The sequence below is a fragment of the Syzygium oleosum genome, unplaced genomic scaffold, assembly GCF_021117445.2.
Source record: "Syzygium oleosum isolate NSW1041296 unplaced genomic scaffold, Sole_v2.1 Sole_v2.09, whole genome shotgun sequence".
Classification (NCBI taxonomy): Eukaryota; Viridiplantae; Streptophyta; class Magnoliopsida; order Myrtales; family Myrtaceae; genus Syzygium; species Syzygium oleosum.
Window position 1 is genome coordinate 12,436,765 of NW_026607493.1, and position 20,480 is coordinate 12,457,244.

General features: G+C 41.5%; 1 pseudogene; it reads right to left on the reverse strand.

The window, feature by feature from the left end:
- Positions 1–260: 260 nt before the first annotated feature.
- LOC130139016 (uncharacterized) lies at positions 261–4,354 on the reverse strand (annotated as a pseudogene).
- Between the last annotated feature and the right edge of the window lie 16,126 nt (positions 4,355–20,480).

Consider the following 20,480-nt stretch of genomic DNA (forward strand, 5'->3'; position numbering starts at 1 on the left):
AGCTATGTACTTTTTTTTTTTTTCTTGACCAAAAAAATTAGCTGAGCGGAGCTATGTACTTGGTGAAGCTTACTATCATGAATCCGATATGCTAAGATAAATGAGCTCAGTTCAAGTTTTAGGCCATGCCAATTGGTCTAACAGATGCTCACATTTTGCACGTTAGGAAGGAAAATAGAGTGCAAATTTCACACTACTAACACAATCTTAAAGAAGGAAAGCGACCGGACTACCGTCCTTTGAACTTGACATGAGCCGAATACGGAGGAAAATCATACTAAATTTGGCTAGTTGGTAGTTCACTCATGAATAACAAAACTATATTATACAAAGGAAAGTGATCAAGATACTTTAACAACCACAAGTTCAGTCAAATGGAGAGGTTCCCGCCCCTAAAGATTTACCAAACAATCATTTCCCCTAGCAGACGCCATCAGTTTTCTTATTGAAATAGCTGAGAAAGAACACATTTCTCCATGGTCATGACAGGCATATGTACACAGATGTTCAATTCGCAAGCATGAGGAAACTCACATATGCAGCTGCCTTGGAGGGTATCTTTTTGATTGTGCATTCGGAGTCCAATCATTTGGTCCCAGATCATTTATAGGTGGTCGCTGCTTGTGATGATCAGTGACTGACTGATAAGCTATTGCCAGTGCTAAAGCCTACAAAAGAATTCAACATATTGTGAGTACCCGGCAATAACAATGCAACTTTAGTTTTTGTGCCAATGATCCTTGACTTCTCTTAATGTTCAACAATATCTTGATGAACCTGAATTCAGTGCCATCCAGTTTTAATTCTCATGGATAGATGCACAGCAATTTTTAAAAAAAAATAAACATATCAAATACTTGACAAGATTTTTAACTTTCATCTCAAATGGTCCTCCCAGGAGCATCAAAACCTCATTGAGGAGCTAACTTTACTAGCTCACTAAACCTAAAAAAAAAACAGAATATCAACCGGAAACATTCTCATGACCCCTAATGAAAAATCAAGCCAAAGAAAGCTTACAATATGATCCTTTTGAGGAGGAGCATATATGCCAGTCGTGATGGTCTTTCGTCGTCTCGTGCCACTAGGAGGTGAAGCAGATATGTTAGAATACCCAGTTGGAACAACAATTACAGGCATTCCCACCAGATTTCCCAGACAAACTTTTTCCCATTCCGTTGCATTTCCGATGAAAGCATCAACATTGAAGGTTTCTCTTACTTCCCTAATCAACTTTCCTCTAGCTCTTTGTGCCTGACGAGAGATTGGCTCACTTTTAACCACGAAGGAATTGGACAATATGAATTTAGATTTACTGTGATTAAAGTGGGTCATTTCAATGTGGTAACATAGCATAATGCTCAGTTCATTCTAACAAGACAACCACCCAATCAATCAATACTGGACAATGAAAAACATCTGCACTACATGTTGTTTGCTGAGTCCAAGATGAAGAATACGACAGCAAGATCTAATCAAGAAAGAGGATGGGACTCCGGGAATTAACTTTGTCATGGTTGTATATACCTCATTGTTCAAACATCATTCACCCTGAAACTGAAAAATATCAAGCGTGTGGGAAGCTATTTAACTGACGTAAGCCTGCATAATCAATTTAATTTGTCAAAGGGCACTAAAAGCACATGATTCCACACAAGACATGGTATGCAACCTTACCATAAGTAGTTCGTGTAAATCCTTACATTGAATAGAACAACCACATATTGCTCACTCAAAATTGAGGCTTCATTGTATGGCATTTTCATTTGCTGTGAGTGGGTTGTTTCTTGCTTTGAGTTGGACCAAGCTAGTAATGCAGCTTATAATTTGCACCTACACAGGCTACACTCAAGGGAGCCACACTCATGATGCCAAAACATTTGGTGGTATCGTGCCTGAATCTTGGCAGTGTCTAGGAACACTCCCAACCATCCTATCAAACATGCAGAATCTAATTTTCTAGCAAAAACTGGTTATATTTTAAGCATTCACTTGTCCAAGAAAACTAGTCAGAAAGGGTAAATCTGGTTTGCTTTGATTGAGTATAGATCAAGATATCTTTACCCAATGGAAATTACCCACCAAACCCCACCCAACCAACACAATTTGAAGTCTAGCAAAATAAGACTCCCAATTATACTCCAAGCATGGTGCTTGATATGACCGAAAACATAAATTATCTGCTTTCAAGTGTTCTACATTTGTCTGCCTAAAGCTTATCCCACATCCCCTTGGCAGATCCCACAGAAAAAACCCACCACATCATCTTCCATTGAAAAAATGCTTGACATCGTAAAGCATTATGCAAGTAATCAAGCATGGATACTTTACCAAATCATTTCATGATCATTATCCAATATATATCACTAAAAAGATCATCAGTTATAACCTATTTTTTCAAAACAAAGTCTGCTTTATAAGCCACCGGGACCTCTGACAAGGCATCATTACGATTTAAAATAACTACCAAAATTAGAACAGTTCAGCTTGAAAAATTCCATCATCAAACTAATTACAGTAATCGGTTTATTCACTCGGGTATGTATTTGCTCTATTTGGAACCAAACTCTTGAACACAGTAAACGCTCGAGCTTAGATTAGTAATACAATCAGCAATAAAAACAGGCGGCAAACCTGCACATAGTCCACAGCGGGAACCACGTGTGCACGGCACAGTTCAACGGGCCATTGTTCTTGAGCTTCATATTGATCATCCTTTCCCAAATGTTGCCACTCATCAAAGTGAGCCAACATATCCAAGTCCATTGTGAAGTTCAAGATGCCTTGAACAGAATCAACAGTGTAATTTAATCTGAAGGGAACCATAGTAACTCCCTTTGAGGAAAGAACATGAACGACCTGAAATGATAGAGAAATGAGGAGGGAAGAGGGAAGAGGGAAGAGGGGGGGGGGGGCAGGGGCGCGGCGGGAGGGTGGATTATAGCTCAGGCATCATTTTAACTGAGAAATATCAAGTTCCATGTTCATGTCCCTAAAGAAACCAAGAAAAAAATGACCTCCATCGCAGCATCATCTAGGTATCCAACAGTAAGCTTTGTTATATCTACTGTGAATGGATTATCAAGGGGAATGTCTCTGGATGAGGGATCATCTGGATCCCCTCCTCGAATAGCATCAAGAATAATAGTGCAGTCTGCCGCACTCCTACAGAATGGACCGAGCTTATCCTGTCATGAATTAGATTGTCATCATTGTTAACCTCACATAGGAACAATCCAGGAGGACAATAAGAAGTTACCAAGCTTTCAGATATGCTCATGACACCGCTTCGTCCAACAGTACCAAATGTTGGGCGTAATGCTGTCACACCACAACGGGCAGCTGGATAGGTGATGGATCCAGCTGTATCGGAACCAGTAGCAAAAGGGACCATACCTGTTGAAGAAAAGACAGTCAATGTCAAAAGAATCTTCATTTATGTCAACCAAACTTTTTATAGCTTTGTTAAAATTATCTTTTGCCCACTAGCCACAATCAAGTGAACATAAGGTGCAGGGATCTACATAGTGGTACCGTGGCAGAAAAGGAAATGGGAAATCCTTGCTGAACAGGAACAACTAAGAGAGAAGTGAAAATGAACCTGCTGAACTGCAAGCAGCAGGCCCAGCTGATGAGCCAGTTGTAAACTCTTCAATGTTCCATGGATTTCTTGTCCTTCCGCCAAACCAAATATCATCATATGCCAGAGAGCCAGAAACAAGCTTTGCAACTAAAACTGCCCCAGCTGACTTCAACCTATATTCAGCAGATTCACCCCATAACATCTATTACGACTTACCATACAACAGCACCGGATTACTGGAGCACCTTAAGTACCTCTTATAGACCCATGCATCGATATTAAGAACCTGATCCATAAAACTTGTTGAACCCCAAGTGGGTACGGCAATTATGTCCTTCAAACCATAAGGAATCCCATGGAAAGGACCTACAATGCACATGATCACATATATGTTGATGTTGTGATAGAAGAACGATTTTGATTGTTAATAATAGGTTCTACTGTGTCCCATCTCTCAGATATTGAAGTAGAGAAGCAAATATAAAAGGTACTCCATCAAGAAAAATACCCAAATATACTCCCTGAGCAAGCAACTCATCAGCCCTTCTTGCTTGTGCATATGCTAATTCTTCAGTGTAAGACACCACAGCTTCAAGAATGCCATTATACCTGATGGCATTTTTAAAAAGAAAACATCACATAACTCCAGCAGGCATCCCCAAGATAATATATACTGGATTACCTTCTCAATCTCTAGAGAAAAAGTCGAGTAAGCTCCTCAAAAGTAATTTGTCTTGTCCTAGTAAGTTCCCCAAGTTCAAGAACCTGCATAGCACCCAAGAAAGCTATCACCAAATTCGATCGCAGACTTTGTCTTGATTTGTAATATTGAGTTTGCTCAACAAAACCTACACTCATGAAGGCAATATCTTCGTCGTTTCCTAGTCTTTGTATATCAGATGGCATAGGATGTGTAAATCTTCTATTTATGCCATCCGGCTGTTCAGAGCCCCAGTTGGGATCAAAAACCAAACAAGAGGGATTCTGCAAACCTCCATCAACAGAAGCCACAGATTTTCTGTTGGCCCTGATTATGGGAATATTGAACTCTTCTGCACCCTTTGCGACCTCCAGAATATTATGGAGAGTATGATAAGTAGAATGCAAACGTGGCTTGGCCAGAGGTTGTCAATCCTCAAAGTCAAAGAAGAGGCATTAATCTAATTACCATAAAGGATTACCTTATTATCGGTGAAAAAATCTGCGTCCAATAATTTAAATGCATGCCTTAGCGATGAAACTTCACTGTTCTGTTGAGGACATTGACTTATTTTACTCTCCTGATCAAGGAAATAAGAAGGAGCACATTATAGTCGAGAACTGAGTGGATTCGATAGAATGGACTGCTTATACATGGTCCTTAATGAGAATTACCTTAAAGCAAAAGGTATCATTAGGAATCCGAACTTTCTGACAAAACATTTTCCAGATTAATTTATAGGTTCTCACCTACTTTAAAGATATCAGGGTAGGCTATTCTGGATAGCTAGTAAATTACAATGTTTCTGAAGTACAGAACCCATACATATTGTGAAGTGTGATTGATGAATGGGCAACTATAGGCATGCAGGCAGGTATTTCTATCTGGCATTCTCATTTCACACGTGTGAAATGCAAGCAAGTACTCACGACAAAGAACTTGAGGGTACTTGTAGGGCGGAAAGAAAGCCTAATAAGAATCGAGATCATGGGTTAGGATCTAAACTGCAAGTCATTCAACTTGGAAGTTTTGAGGAATTCAGAAGATTGACCAGCCCCGGGTACAAGCATAGACAAGGCATAACATAACGGACAAGAAGCGAATCAGTTTGCTAATAAAAGAGAGGTCCAGTACCACCATCCTTATCGTTGCTTGCAAATCAACAATCAATCCGCCAAATGAAAAAGGGGGAAGCAACACAAGAATAGGGAGAGACAGAGACCAACGCGTGGCAGCACCCGCGCCGTCACGCCGGGACACTTGCCTCGAAGGAGAAGCGTCGCCATTCTCGTACCACGCTGTCACTGTGATGATGGATGGGTGCAATTTCTCCCCCTCCTCTCTCCAATTTCAATCATGTCCATCGGTCAACGCCAGACAAATTGGGGACCTTACCGCGCATCCGGGGAGAAAATATTAGGTACCCAAGTGATTCCAGCTCAGCAAAATATTAGTCCATTTAACGTGCGACACGTGGCGATTGCGGGCCCACATGTCAGATCTCTCTCCCTTTGTCTCTCTCCTCTCTCCCCTGCTTCTTCACGACTCCGCTAAAATTTTTGCAGAGGCGAGGGTCGCCCTCGCTGCCTGAGCAAGGGCTCGCCAGATCCGGAAGCTGCGGAGGGAGGCGGCGACATCGGAGCCGCAAGGGACCTCGAGGGTGCAGGAGCTGTGGGAGGGCTCGGGGTTGCGGGTGATGAAGACGGAGGCTTGGGTAGGTTCTTGAACCCAGGGGGGCGGTGGACGAGGCGGAGTCCGCGAAGTTGTCGTCGTCGCAGCCGCCATCGTTGGGAGCGCTGTTGTGCAGTAGGAGTGCCTTCAAGAAGAACCCCCAACAAAAACCCTCTTCAAAACCCATGACTCTCTCTGTTTTCTCAGCCTCTGCAACGCACCCAAATCCATCAAATTTCTCCTCTTTATCTCTAGGACACACATGGCTGAGAAAAAAATGGGATTTTGGAAAGTAGTGAAACTCCCAAAGACCATAAGAATGCCTTCCCTTTCTTCCCCAACTTTGATTCCAAATTCCCATTTCAATTCCCTGAGAAGAAGCCTAAACCAGTGAAGAAATGAACAAGAGCAAAATATTAGCTGAGTCGTGAAGAAGCAGGGGAGAGAGGAGAGAGGAGAGAAACAAATGGAAAGGGATATTTGACATGTGGGCCCGCAATCGCCACGTGTCGCATCGTTAAATGGACTAATATTTTGCTGATCTGACATCCGCGAGGCAGAAAGGCAAAGGGGCCTTGGGTCCCGCCTGAGACCATTGATCCGGGCCGTTTGATAGCATGACAAATAGTAAAAATTTCCGTTTTTTTGTTCCCATAAATAGTTTAGGATCAGAAATGCGTTTGGTAAATTTTTTATTTTCGGGCACATTTTTGCAAATATTTGTGCGCATTTGAAAAGAAAGAAGAAAAAAAGTTGTTCTTGTTTCTAAGCACAATTTTGAGAATCGAGTTTTTTTCTTTTTTTTTTTTTTTTTTCTTCTTTTTGTTGCTCTTCTTGGGTTGGGCAGGTCGCCGCGATCGGCCACATCCCAGGGCCGGCGAGGGCGTCACGGCCCTCGCTGGAGGAGGCGAGGGTCCCCCCTGCCGGCGAGGGCGAGGGCTGGACCCTCGCCCCGGGCGAGCGGCTCGCCCGTCCATCATGGTGAGGTCGGCCTCGCCAGATCGGGCGAGGTCGACCTCGCCGTGGGTCGCGACGGCCTCGCCCGGATCCGGCGAGGCGGGCCTCGCCGTCGCGACCCATGGCGGCCAGGCCTCGCCGTGGGTCGCGACGGCGAGGCTCGGCCTCACCGAGATCCGGGCGAGGCCGACCTCGTCATGGGTCGCGACGGCCTCGCCTAGATCGGGCGAGGTCGAGCCCATTGTCGCGACCCACTGCGGCCGACCTCGCCGTGGGTCTCGAAGGCGAGGCTCGGCCTCGCCGGATCGGGTAAGGCCGACCTCGCCGTCGTGACCCATGGCGAGGTCGGCCGCCGTGGGTCGCGACGGCGAGGCTCGGCCTCGCCGTCCGGGCGAGGCCGACCTCGCCATGACCGGCCGGCGAGCCGCCTTGCCCGAGCGGCGAGGGTCCCGCCTCGCCCTCGCCGGCAGGGGGACCTTCGCCTTCCGCCTGGCCGGCGAGGGCCGTGACGCTCGCCCTCGCAGGTGCCCGCATGCGCTCGTCGATGCGACGCCATGACCTGAGTAGAAAAAAAAAAAAAAACAATTCAAAATATTATTAAAATATTATTAATAAAAAGAAATTTGTGTGTAGTTACCAAACGCATTCTGTTCTTTTCTATTCCAGGAATAGAAATTTTGAAATTTACCAAACGCCTTCAAATGCACAGAAATTGTTTCCGGGCACAGAATAAAAAAAAATCATTTCTGTTCAGAAATAATTCCCGAGTACAAAATGGTTGTCATGCGCACCCTTAGTAGTTATATTTTTTCTCTTTGTTTTTCTTTTTCCAACATATATATAAAGTTGCGGCTACTCTGAATTACTCTTTTAGGGAAATTGACCCTAATATCATCTATATGTTGGCATTTGTAACCCAATATTTTACTTTTAATTTATTCAATATATTCTTTAATTATTCTATATGTTTGATGTAGTCTTAATCTTTTTATTTTTTTAATGTTAAGTTATAATTGCACAATACTTGCTTGAGTTGTTTTAATTATCAAACTAATTCATCAAACGAGAAAAGCCACTATCATTCACCGCTACAATATTGGACGACACTTTAGTGCACATAATGAAGAAGCAAGTATACTATAGACCCATCAAATGGGTGAATTGGGACTCGACGCAACCCAATATTTCTAAAACACTTCTATATATAACATAATTTTTAAAAACTCGTATCCACCCATTTTACTCATTTTAAGTACTACATGTAAATGTATTTCTTGGATAACATTTTATATCAAATTTTAAAAAAGTGAATTAACAAAATAAAAGGTTGTCACTTGCCGTTGACATAGAGAACACATAAGTCCCACAAACAAGCGATGTGACTAAGTAATCTGCAAGCAACTTATTAAATGTTAAGAGGTTTAAGTTTCTATTTCGTCTTTCACTCATTTTCCCAATAAAATTCTTGAGTTTTTTCTTGACAAATATTACCTTTTTATTTGAAAAGAGGTTCCATTTTAATCCCGTAAGTGCATTTCTCGGAAAAACCAGTAATTAACATTCACCTAATTATAAAAAAATTGATAATTAGTTTGATAAATAATAAATTGTAGCAAAATCTTTAATCGGTAGTGTTAACAAAAAAATTGTCTGTGTGAAGAGGAACTGGAATCAATAAATTTTGTGGAAAGAATTGGAGAGTCGAGAGCGACGCTATGAAAATTACTCAAATTGAGAGATCAAATTCATAATTAAAATTTATTATTCCAATGATCAAAATCCATTATCTTTCCTTTGAGGCTCTAGGGAGGAGGGTATATAAGTGCTTACATAAGCCCTATAAAACTGAGGCCCAACCTAGTCATGTGGTCTTGGGGCTAATAATTGAAAAAGTGAAGCGTGAATGGAGGGGCCAGTTGTTTGGGCCTACTTGTGGCATGTTCATCCAGGCAGATGCATAAATCTCGCCCAGCCCAAATGGGTCCTTCAAACAAACCGTCTAGACACATTTTACCAGGCTTTGTTTTTTAGTTAACCCATTTCGGCCGACTTTGTTGTCAAATGAGTTATCCATTCTGCAGGGCCCATTAAATGGATTTGCGACCCATTTTGCCTGCTCTAATATTAGTCTTAGTATTGCAGGTGCAAGTGAAGCGCCTTGTTTGATATGAAACAGGAAGATGCTTGGATAGCTTTACCCATTTTTTATTGTCTTATGAGAGTGGAACTATGGTTTGTGTCACTGGTTCAGTACCGAGCATGGGGCTTACAATACAAGAAAGTCATCTTAGAGCTTGATTCTGCAACCATAGCAGATGCGTTCAGCAATTGTGAGTTAGTAACTCCTCACCTTCATGCTGTTTTGATGGGTTGGATCACACCTCATTGTCGAACATTTTCTTATATGATTGATCGCAAGTCATTCCGTATAGTTTGACTATGGACAACACCGACAGACTAATGATAACGAGCACGTCCTAATTATGAGTAATGGATCATGCTAATATTAAATCCTAGATGGTGTTGGTAACTTGCTTATCTGATTGGAACAATGATCAAGACAAAAATAGCTGTTGGCAAGGCTTGGAATTCACAAAAGGAGTATCGGAGTTGAACCAGAGTAGTATTGCCAATTATGAGCAGAAGACAAACTCCAACAAGAGCATAATGACTGTTCTGGGAAATTGCCACTGTCATAGAATAGCTAGGTGTTGCTTATTATTCTTTGTGTAGTGTTCCTACTATTTTTAATCATGATAAGAGCAAGTTTACAAGAGCGATCACACTACTTTCGTCCTGATAGTGTGATATATCAGTTGATAGGAGCAGTACGTGCTAATTGTTACTTGTCTTGAAGATTACTAGTGGATTCCAGCCTTATTGTAACCGTTATTGTTGGGAGTGGACGTAGGCTAAGGGATAAAGCCGAACCAATAAATATCTGCTTGTAATATCTTCTATCTCTTCACTATTAGCACTATATGTTCATTATTATCAATATCTATTCATCAATAGCATCGCACTTGATATCTTTTATCTTTTTTACTATTGTTGAAGTTTAACTTGTAATATTCCACAAAAGTTTTTCATAGTTCTCAAATAACTTATTCACTGGCAAAAGGACACCAGAAGTGCCATAACTTGTGTACGGAGATTACTTTGGTGCCATAACTTTTTTTCGGATCACTTTGATACTAACTTTTTTGAAAAACGATCATTTTAGTGCCAATGCTGACGTGGCTCACCGGAAATCCGATGTGGCGCTGACACGGCTTGCCGGAGAGGTCCAGTCAACATTAAAAACAAAAACCGATGCCGTTTAGCCCGCTAACGTATACTTTTTTTTTAAAAAAATTAAATTATATTAAAAAAAAAAGTTGCGGCGCAGCGGCGAGGGAGCCCTCGCCGCTGTTGCCGCCAACCCACCACCGCTGGGAAGGGTCGGCGGTGGTGGGCGCAGTGGTTGGCAAGGGTCGCTGGCCCCTGGTCGGGGCCCGGCGACTCTCGCCTCGCCCAGCGAGGGCCGCCGGCCCACGGGTCGGGGCCCGGCGACCCTTGCCTCGCCCAGGGCGGATCCGGCGAGGTGAGACCTCGCCATCGTGACCCGAGCGACGGCGAGGTCTCGCCTCGCCCGGCGAAGGCGAGGCCGACCTCGCCGTCGCACAGGTCGCGACGGCGAGGTCTCGCCTCGCCGGATCCGACCCGGCCGGGCGAGGCGAGGTCACCGGCCCGGGCCACGGCCGGCCTCGCTCGCCGACTCATGCGCCCACCACCGCCGGCTCTTCCGGCGGTGGTGGTTGGCGGCGGCGGCGGCGAGGGCTCCCTCAGCCATTTGCCCTTTTTTTTTTTTTAATAATTATTATTTTTTTAAAAATTAAAAAATTCGAAAAAAAGCCACATAATTTTACGTGTACAAGTCAAACCATTTTTTTTTAATATAAATGCCAAGTCAGCTTTTTGGCTGGAGTCACTAAAGCGATCTATTTTCCTCCGACTTGGCACTAAAGTGATCCGAAAAAAAGTTATGGCATCAAAGTGATCTCCGTACACAAGTTGTGGCACTTCTGGTTACTAGGTTGCATTATTAGCCCCAACACATGTAACTCGAGACAAAGTGAGGTGGCTATCGGCAAGATACTGAGTACAGGAGTCCTTGTCGATTGCCATACTAATCACATGTGTTCTTACCGATGGTGATACTTATCAATGACCATGATAAGTTATCGACATGATGGTAGCTGGTTGACAATTGTCATATTGAAGTTGACCAAATGTTAAAGGCAAAGATATCAATTGAAAGGCATCGATTGATAGCTGGATGAGAAATCATTTGGGAACTGACTGTTTTGGGAGCAAGTGGACGCGAAGATTAGGCATAGTGGAATTCAAAATTGAAATTGCTTATGGATAAGAAAATGGAGTACAACATATCGTGATTAGAGGGCGAATTTGAAGGAGTAATGACTTGGATGAGAGTCAAAGGGAGCGGCGAATGAACTAGGAGAATCAAGATGTCTTTTTGAAGGACTAACTTTTTGGAGATAAGATGTCGTGGGTATAAGAACACTAGAAGTGTTAGAAATTTAGCACGATGCTCACTTTAGTGTCAAAAAATTTTGCTGACTCACTTAAATATCAAATTGAAGAAAATACACTTACTTCAGTGCCTCCAGCAGGAATTTCGGCAAAAAATATTACGTGAATTTTATAATAAAAAATTTAATATGAGTTGGTATTTTTTTATTATTAAAAATCAGTCCACGTGGACATCATAAACGACGTTGCATGAGTCGACGTGGTTGGCCTTCCAAAAAACAACGTTGCATGCTTGTCTTCTATTTTTGTTGTTGAACCTTTTTATCATTTGACTCTCTCTCTCTCTAAGGAGACATAGGATACCGCCCCGAAGGAGGCGGAGGAGGCTGAGAGGTGTGAAGACTTACGAGCAGGAAGAAAAGAGGAAACAATGAGGAAAGAAACAGAAAGAAAAGAAACAAAGCTTTTGCATTTTACATCTCTCTGAATACGAAGAAGGTTTTCATTATTCAGCAAAATCAAATCATACATTTCTTCTATTCTCTTATTTATATTGTACAGAAAAACCATTCAACAGCTCATCTAAAGAAACTAACAAACTAACAGACTAACAGAAGAAAAATACAGTTGGTTGTTCATTCAGTTAAATGCACAAAAACAGAGTAACGGTTTTGCAGTGGAAGAGTTGGACACGTGAAGCTGGAGGTTTTCTTGTTGACTTCATCTTTTGTTGACTTTATCTTTGTTGACTTCATCTCTTGCCTTCTTGGTTGAATCAGCAATATCTTCATTTCTTTTCTCTGTTGAAACAGAGTGACAGTTGGTCTTAACATCCCCCCGCAAATTGGGAAGGGGTCGAAAACCTATACCCAATTTGGTTCTGATAGTAACATGAGCCGGGCGTGACAAAGGTTTAGTAAAAATATCAGCAAGCTGATGAGCACTAGGAACATAGCGCACACTTAGAGAACCGGAGGAAACTTTCTCCCGAACAAAATGAAAGTCAACTTCAATGTGTTTGGTGCGAGCATGTAGAATAGGATTGGCAGTAAGAGAAATGGCAGACTGATTATCACAAAACAAAAGTGTAGGGGAGGAGAGACAGAAACCAATATCACGTAGAACAAAACTGATCCAAGTAAGATCAACAGTAGTAGATGCAAGTGCTCGATATTCAGCTTCTGTGGAGGACCGAGACACAGTAGGTTGTTTCTTAGCTGCCCATGAAATGAGATTAGAACCAAGATAGGCACAAAAGCCAGTAGTTGAGCGTCTGGTATCAACACAACCAGCCCAATCAGCATCGGAGAATCCATATAATGTCATTGAGCTGTGAGAACGAAGAAAAATACCAAGATGAATGGTTCCTTAAACATAGCGAAGAACCCGTTTCAGCTTGTAAAAATCTGCAACTGTTGGCTGCTGCATCTTCTGACATAAAATGTTTGTGGCATAAGCAAGATCAGGGCGAGTTATTGTTAGATACTGAAGACCACCAACTAGACTTCTGTATTCAAGTGGATTGGCAAGTAGGCGGGTATCGTTTGTCATGATGACTGATCTTAGTGGCAGAGGAGTGGAAACAGGTTTACATTCTGTCATGTTAGCTTTTGACAGAAGATCAAGAGCATACTTAGTTTGACATAGGAAGAGATCAGAAGTGGTGCGTTTAGCTTCAATTCCTAGAAAGTAATGGAGATGCCCGAGATTTTTCATGTGAAAGTGAAGACTGAGTGATTGAATCAGTTTATGAAGTAGCTGATCTGAGCTGCCAGTCAATATAATATCATCTACATAGAGCAACAAAGCATTGTGTCTGGGCCATCATGAAACACGAAGAGTGAGGGATCAGTAGTGCTACAGAAGAAACCGGCTTCAAGAAGAAAATTGCTAAACTTGTCAAACCAAGCTCGCGGCGCTTGACGAAGGCCATATAAGGACTTCTTGAGAAGACATACAAATTGAGATTTACGAGGGTGTATAAAACCGGTGGTCGCTCCATATAGCTGTTTCATTTAGTGTTCCATGTAAGAAAGCATTTTTAACATCGAGTTGATGTATTGGCCAGTGCTTCATCATTGCCACAGAGAGCACTATACGGATGGTAGCATGTTTGACAACAGGGCTAAATGTTTCTGTAAAGTCAACTCCTTCTTCTTGGTGAAATCCCTTAGCCACTAATCGAGCCTTCAATCTATCAAGACTTCCATCAGATGCTAGCTTAGTTTTAAACACCCATTTGCATCCTATGACATTCATTTGGTTAGTTCGAGGAACTAATAACCATGTCTGATTTTCATGCAGAGCATCCATTTCATCCTGCATTGCTTTATGCCGCCCTTCATCGCCTAAGGCCGATTTAACCGATCGTGGTTCAAGAGGAACTTTGTATTCACGGACATGCATATCCGGGATTTGGCTTTACAATGCCAGATTTTAGTCGAGTTTGCATAGAATGAGTAGAAAGTGTACCTTGTGAAATTGGTGGAGGATTTTGCTCAGTATGATCGATAGGAATTTCATCTGGTGTATCAACTGTGTGAGAAAGAACTTCTTGTTCGTCAGGGACTGAGGCAGACTGCAAAGGTAAGTGAGATGAATGTGATGGCATTTCAACAGGATGAGATGTATTTAAGGGACCAACTCCCAACATGCCACTATCTTGTAAATGTCCTAGATGTCCATTTGAGTGATATTGCACCTGTGCTGCACTTGGATAGTCCAGAAGGTGAACTTCTTCTGCCCATTGTCGATACAGAGTAGTATACTGATTGTACTCTGTTGTTAGTTTCCTAGTGAAAGGAAAGAAACTTTCGTCGAACAACACATGTCGACTAATGTATATACGACCATCAGCAGGCACAAGACATCGATATCCTTTATGACGTTCACTATACCCCAGAAATACACATGTGAGTGATCGTGGATCAAATTTATGTTGTGCATATGGTCTGAGACAAGGGTAACATGCACAGCCATAGACTCTTAGATGTTCATATCTGGGCTCTTGTTGATAAAGCTTACTGTAGGGTGAGTGCAGTTGTAACTTTGATGTAGGAAGTATATTGATAATGTAGTTAGCTGTCATGAATGCATCAACCCAGTATTTTAATGGAATTCTAGCATGATAGAGCATAGCTAAGCCCAGTTCAACCACATGGCGATGTTTTCTTTCAGAAATTCCATTCTGTTCTGGTGTATAAGGACAAGAAACACATTGTTTGATGCCACAATTCTGTAAAAGGAGCTGAAATTTGTTGCTAGTGAATTCTCCTCCACCATCACATTGAAAAGCTTTGATTCTACGATCAAAATGATTCTCTACTTGCTTCTGAAACATGACAAAGATGTCATAGAAGTCTGACTTCAATTTCATTGGATAAAGCCAACTATAACGGGAAAAATTGTCCACAAAGATGACATAGTATCTGAAATTCTGAAAAGAATTGACTGGTGATGGACCCCAAATATCACAATGAATCTTCTCTAAAGGAACAGTAGACACAGAATCAGATAAAGGAAATGGTAATGCAGTACTCTTGGCAACTTGACAGCTTCTACATATAGTTTGAGTTCTTGTAGTACAGTGAATCAATTGCTGAGTCTGCAGATGCTTCAATGTTTTAAAGTTGGTATGAGCTAATCGCTGGTGCCACACATCTTCTCCTACAGCTGTATGTCTTTGAGTGAAGAAAGCCTCTATGATTTGTGGATCCACTTGGTAAAGTCCTCTAATTTTCCTTCCGAGCATCACTGTTGTGTTGGTGCGATTGTCCTTTATATAAACCCCATTTTTATCAAAAACAAATGAACAGGGATAATCATCTGTTAGTCTTGATACTGAAAGGAGATTCTTTTTGATTTCAGGAGCAATCATCTCACTTACCTTTGCAGTCTGCCTCAGTCCTTGACGAACAAGAAGTTCTTTCTCACACAGTTGATACACCAGATGAAATTCCTATCGATCATACTGAGCAAAATCCTCCACCAGTTTCACAAGGTACACTTTCTACTCATTCTATGCAAACTCGACTAAAATTTGGCATTGTAAAGCCAAATCCCAGATATGCATGTCTGGCTGAATACAAAGTTCCTCTTGAACCACGATCGGTTAAATCAGCCTTAGCTGATGAAGGCTGGCATAAAGCAATGCAGGATGAAATGGATGCTCTGCATGAAAATCAGACATGGATATTAGTTCCTTGAACTAACCAAATGAATGTCATAGGATGCAAATGGGTGTTTAAAACTAAGCTAGCATCTGATGGAAGTCTTGATAGATTGAAGGCTTGATTAGTGGCTAAGGGATTTCACCAAGAAGAAGGAGTTGACTTTACAAAAACATTTAGTCCTGTTGTCAAACATGCTACCATCCATATAGTGCTCTCTGTGGCAATGATGAAGCACTGGCCAATACATCAACTCGATGTTAAAAATGCTTTCTTACATGGAACACTAAATGAAACAGTCTATATGGAGCAGCCACCTGGTTTTATACACCCTCAGAAATCTCAATTTGTATGTCTTCTCAAGAATTATATAAACCCCATTTTTATCAAAAACAAATGAACAGGGATAATCATCTGTTAGTCTTGATACTGAAAGGAGATTCTTTTTGATTTCAGGAACAATCAGCACATCATTTAGAGGCAATGAATTAATTTCAGTATGTAACACAGCATCACCAATATATGCAATAGGTAGGCATGAGCCATTCCCTATCATAACTGTATCAGTCCCATTGTACTTAGATGAGTTATGAAGAATACCCGAATCTGCGGTGATGTGAGCAGTTGCACCAGTGTCTGGATACCACTCACTACCTTTAGAATCTTCAATATGCATTGCTGCTAAGGCTGTTGGTATCTCCTCAGCCTGATATGAGTTGTCAAATCGATACCAGCAATGAAGTGCATCAGGCCCTTGCCTCTAGTTCACGAATGCGTAGCAGTTCTTGTTATTTGATTTCTGCACTTGACTGAATAAAATTGTTAGATGTGAAGTTAATATGTTAGTTTGATCGAGTATGAATACATAAAGCTAACATGTGCACGGCTTACATGTTGCTATTTCACTTTTGCTTAGAATGTTTCTCATGAATATGGACTCATGCTAAGTGAATTCCCATGGATATTCCCCTTTGTGTTTACTTGATCTGCATCATGTTACAATGGAAACAAACTAGCACTAGGTTCGTTTAAATTAACTCTCTTTTTCATAGAAATTCATGATGTAGTCCAATTTGCACACCAACCTTACTTCAGTTCAAACCGGTCATTGAGGGAAAACTAAAAACATTTGGTTTTTATTTGATTGCTCATTTCGGCAATTAGTATAGATACATTTATTCATGTTGATTTCACATAGTGTTTTATAGTTTGTATGTTCAAATTTATGCTTGAATTAGTTTTGCTTCAATTCACAGCATTATGGCGCTTCAGCCCTAGTTATTTTCTGGTGTGCACGAACATTGTCCTTGCAGGAAGTCTAAGATTGAAAAGTCCCAAATTTAGGTCGATAGTCATTTCACAAACGCAGGGGTCGTGTTGCAAAGTGACGATTTCAATGTTTAAATTAGGGTTAATACCACGAAAAACCCCAAATTGGTACACCTATGATAAATTTATCCCAAACTAATTTTTTAACCATAAAAAATCCAAAACTGGTATATTTGCAATAAATTTACCCTCCATTAAATTAGATTAACGGAAACTAAAATTTATCACAAGTGTACCAATTTAGGGATTTTGGTGGTCAAAAAATTAGTTTGGGGTAAATTTGTCAAGGGTGTACCAGTTTGGAGTTTTTGTGATAAAAACCTTTTAAATTATGTGTTATATTCGGCATGTAGAGATTTCAGTTCATATCTATTTTGGCACTTAGTTGATTTTTTTTCGGTTTAATTTAGTTTTATTAAAAAAATGAACAATAAATAAGAAAAGCGAGTAAAAAGAGAGAGATTGCATTTCATTGATATTTAATATATATATATATATATATATATATATATATATATATATATATATATCTAGGAGTACATTTATAGAAATTTTCATATTCACAAATAGATTCGTTAATTTTAAATGATACTTTAAATTGCATCAGTTAGATTTTATTTTCATTTATAATAGTTTATTTATAGGAAAGTAATTTGTTTAGTAGATATTTATAGCATATCATATATTAAACTTTCTTTTTTGGGTATCATGCATATTTCAGAGAGTTTGTATTGAGTTTCTATCATGCATATTTCAGAGAGTTTCTATTTGTAGCTAACGGGGCCCTGTCTTGTGACATCCATCTTTAATTTTGCCTGATGCGGCTCAGGTTTTTAATTTTCCGGCCTTTTATTTACTTATTTGATTTATATTCATTTTTGTTTGATTTAAATTTTTACTGCTTGTGCACCTATACATAATCACCATTCCACATGTTCGGGGGAAGAACAGCAGAAGTGCCAAAAGTTGTGTACGGAACTCATTTTGGTGCCAAAAGTTTCAAACGGATCACTTAAGTGCCAAAAGTTGTGAAAAACGATCACTTAAGTGCCGCATCGCCGGAAATCCGACGTGGCATTTTTTTTAATTAATTTCTCAAGCTGATGTGGCTCGCCGGAGGCTGATGTGGCATTTCTTTTCTTTTTTTTTCCTTTTCTTTCTTTTTTCCTTTCTTTTCTTTTTTTTTTCTTTTCTTTCTTCTTATTTCCGATGGCCGGCGTTCGGCCACCGGCCATGGCCGACCTCGCCGGGCGTCGCCTTCCTCCGGGCGAGGGTCGGCCTCGCCGGATCTGGCGAGGCGAGCCCTCGCCGGGGCTCGCCTCGCCGGATCCGGCGAGGCCGGCCCTCGCCGAGGCCACGGCGGCCTCGCCGGCCCTCACCCGGAGGAAGGCGACGCCTCGGCGAGGCCGGCGTGGCCTTGGCGAGGGCTCGCCTCGCCAGATCCGGCGAGGCCGGCCCTCGCCGAGGCCACGGCGGCCTTGTCGGGCCTCGCTCGGAGGAAGCCGACGCCTCGGCGAGGCCGCCGTGGCCTTGGCGAGGGCTCGCCTCGCCAGATCCGGCGAGGCCACGACTGCCTCGCTCGGTGGAAGGTGATGCCCGGCGAGGCCGGCCCTGGCCGGTGGCTGGCCTCCGGCCACCGGCCATGGTAGAAGAAGAAGAAGAAGAAGAAAGAAAAGAAAAAAGAAAAGAAAGAAAAGAAAAAAAGAAAAAAGAAAAGAAAGAAAAAAAATCAGAAAAAATATTTAAAAAATTGAATTATACACGTGGAAATACCACGTATCATTAAAATTTAAATATAAAAGCCACGTATTAAATTTGATCGGAATTTCTCGCCGTTGGCACTTAAGTGATCTTTTTTTCTCCGATTTGGCACTTAAGTGATCGCCGGCGTAAACTTTTGACACTTAAGTGATCCGTTTGAAACTTTTGGCACCAAAGTGAGCTCCGTACACAACTTTCTTCCCCCCCACATGTTCAGAGGATTTCGGGAATAATGAAATTGATGAAGATAGTATAAAGTTTTCATAAAGAGAAAAGATACCATAAGGGTATTAGATTAATCGAGTGTAATTAAATTCTTGTATTCAAAATCTCTAGTTTGTAGGAGCAAGATAGACTCTTGTATTCTATTCGGGTTTCTAATAGGCACATAATTGATAAATGGTGACTCTTTAATCTAATCTTGAATAAATAATTAATTGACAAAATCAAATTATGATCGATACTACTTGGAAGGGCACGTGTTAAGTGTAAGCACCACATCGCAAGAGGGATTGTTCGTGCCTGCTTGGCAACCTGTCAAATTCCCTCGAGACAATCTGGTCCCTTGGAGGTCGTGACACTAATAGACACAAATATGTTATTTTAACTTTTTAATCACATTTATAATCAATCACCATGCATAAATCTAACCAATTGTGGAGGCAATCAACTGGAAAAAAAATTGTTATGATCGACATCTTTCCCGACATTTTTATTGCAGTTTCTGGCATCTTGAAACGGTGGCGGCATAGCTAATTGTTTGGTAAATTACACGTTAAAGCAGCGATATATGCAAATACCGCCAGTTTGGTCACTACACGTTGAAACCGGAGCATTTGCAAATGCCGCAAGAAAATGCTGGCAAAAGTCTGAACATGTTTTACCAACACTTCCTATAAATCCCCGAAGAGCTTTTGCCACATTGCCTCTGTCGGCATTTGATTGAAATGCTGGTAGCATATGTACTGGCATTTGTAAATGCCCAGGAAACCACACTAAAAGGCCAGCAAAGTTATGCTTAGTTGAAGTGGGAGCCTCGTCGTCTCTCTATCTCACTCACTGTGGCGCTTCTGATTAGGGCTAGGCACGTCAGATCCACGTCTCCCAGCCCAGATCCGGTGTCGCCGACCTTGGGTGACCCCAGATTGAGTATCGCCTCAGGTCAATGACAGCATTAGCAGCAGCCATGACGCCGCAAACACACTGCTTGAGGATGGAGACTGACAGACATGGTAGGCTTTAATGGGACAGCGACCGGGTGACGAAAGGGAGCACGGCGATAACTTGGAGGCAAGGTGATGTCGAGGTGAAGTGGTGAGGCAGTGGTAGGGTCGACTATGCTGATCAGTGGGGACAAGATAGAGATATGACACTTGGTTTCTCTTTTCTTCTAGTCTTTTTATATGTAGATTTCTTACTATATGAGAACGTTTGGGCCTTCTAGAAGATGATTTTAGATCGTGAAGTTTTCCTGAAATTTAGACGATCTCAATCCTTTCAAAATACTTGATGCTTGGATGCAAGATGATGTGAAAATATGCATGAATCCTTGATCGATGTGGTTGCATGTACAGTTGTATATTTATTTAACGATGCATGATTATAACTTTGAAAATAACCTAACCTGTTTGTTTCTTCACTTCTTTAGACTTGGGATTAGTAGGAACCCAGTATTTTAACGACAATTGTCCAGGCGTGCAGTAGCATTTGAGGGAGCAAAGAAAGGTTCAGACCAGTACGTCAAACAAGCAGAAATTCCGAGCTGAACCCAGTC